The sequence below is a fragment of the Echinops telfairi genome, unplaced genomic scaffold, assembly GCF_000313985.2.
Source record: "Echinops telfairi isolate 266 unplaced genomic scaffold, ASM31398v2 ScPeMD7_12;HRSCAF=54, whole genome shotgun sequence".
NCBI classification, from domain to species: domain Eukaryota; kingdom Metazoa; phylum Chordata; class Mammalia; order Afrosoricida; family Tenrecidae; genus Echinops; species Echinops telfairi.
Window position 1 is genome coordinate 6,886,072 of NW_022103909.1, and position 1,917 is coordinate 6,887,988.

At 47.1% G+C, this 1,917-nt stretch overlaps 1 long non-coding RNA gene and 1 other non-coding gene across 3 annotated transcripts in view; one reads left to right on the top strand and one right to left on the bottom strand.

The window, feature by feature from the left end:
• Positions 1 to 1,917, bottom strand: part of LOC123521367 — a 177,255-nt gene that overhangs the window by 68,975 nt on the left and 106,363 nt on the right. The gene's annotated exons all lie outside the window — the stretch shown is intronic.
• Positions 1,603 to 1,736, top strand: LOC115868587. Its single transcript, XR_004045684.1, has one exon. It is a non-coding gene; the product is annotated as a small nucleolar RNA SNORA9 (small nucleolar RNA).

Consider the following 1,917-nt stretch of genomic DNA (forward strand, 5'->3'; position numbering starts at 1 on the left):
GCGTAACAGGAAGGGGATGAGCTAGGAGTGTGCCCATAGGAATGGGAAGGTCTAGGGTTATACATGTGACAAGATGGGCGGACCCTAGATTCATAATGGCTACCTAATCTTGGTCATCCTTGGGCGGGTCTGACCTCTCTGATGTCTCCTACAAGACAACAGACAACTACTGTCCTTATCAGAAGGGAGTGGGCCCTACTTGTGGGATAAATAGTGGTGTCTGCTTGGTCTAGATGGCTGATAGCTCTCAGGGAGAATGACCCCCAATCTCCTCCTGATAGCCCAGTAGCCAAAGTGTACAGTCATTCTCAAGCAGCCAAGTCTGGCATATATTTGGGGGAGACAGCTTGAGAGAAATCCTTCTGTTTCCCACAACCACCACATGAGGAACTATATTAAAGAGTTGCGGCATTAGGGAGGTTGAGAACCACTGGCCTGTGGGTTTCTGAGAAAGTAACTGTTATGGGAGTAGAAAGCCTATTCTTCCTCACGAGGAGCATCTGGTGGTTTCAAACTGCCATCCATGTGGATCACAGCCCGATGCATAACCACTATGCCACCAGGGCTTCTTCTCCCTTGTTACTGCCAGATATAAATACAGAGTTATTTGGGATCCAGCTTGATTTTTACACATTGGCTCAAGAAAGAAAGAGTAATGTGCAGGAAAACCAAATACATTGAAGGTCCTTGTTTTGTTTTTTACATCTATCTAGATCAGGGTTTCCCAGTGGGGCAGTGGGCTCGCGCGGGCTCAGGTTCAAACCCAATAGCAGTTACGAGGGAGAGCAATGAGGCAGCCTGATGGCCTGAGCAGCGCCAGGAGACAGTGCGCCTCTGTCCTAGAGGGTGGCTTTGAGTCAGAGCGACTCAACAGCATGGGGTCTGATTAGGTTTGAGGCAGTGAGGGGAACCAAATTCAAGCAAACACCTGGATGTTAGGGAGCACACAGAATCCAATCAAATGAAGGCAGCGGTGACTCACAAGCAGCTGAGCAGCGCGGAGAGGCTGCAAAACGGGCAGAGGTGGAGAATTCTGAAAGCCAACTGCCTCAGGTCCAAAGCTACTTTCTATCCTAACTGTTACAGGAACCAGGGTTGGTTTCCCAGGCAACATCCTGTCTTGGGTCACCCTGAAAGCTCATGCACTTCTGCAGTGCAGCAGCATGACAACATTGGCACCAGTTCCCAGAACGTGCCAAGCCAAGGATCAAAGCGGAGACCGTGCTATTGGGTAACAACTTCCTACTGATGGCAAATTTTAACACTTTCATCAGGCACCAAGAATTCTTAATGAATTCTCTGTTTTCTGTGTCTCCACCCTCCACCCCCCAACCTCGCCCTGCATGATATAATTCATCAAATCAGATCCTCCATGTCTGAATATCTCCTAAACACTATTCTGGGTTTTCTTTTCTTTTCTTTTAAAAAAATATTTATTTGTTGTGCTAATTATGAATATAGATAATTGGATATTTCTAACACCAGCATCGTGGCATTTAATTGATCTGAATGGTCCTTAATATTTCTTCACAATTGGACAGAGCCTAATGGACTATTTCCAGGCAGATGCAAACACGCCACTCCTCAAAGATACACTGTAAACTGCCAGCCTCCAGCGTGTCTGGGTCTGGATGACCCTGTGCATTCCTACAGTGCTTGCAAGAACAGTTTGGAAACGGTTTGAGGCCTTGCTCTGCACCATTTCCAGAGAGAGGCTATAGAAATTTCAGACAAACGAGGTAAAAAAAAAGATAAACTAAACATGATTTGCTTCCTTGGTGTTAACCAGCTGCCATGTGTGTGGGTTGCGACTCATGGCAACCCCAAGTGTGTCAGACAGAGGAGAACTGCCCTGTGGGGTTTGCAGCGGCGGATTTTCTTAGGAGACCATTTGGCCTCTCTTCCATAGGCATCTCT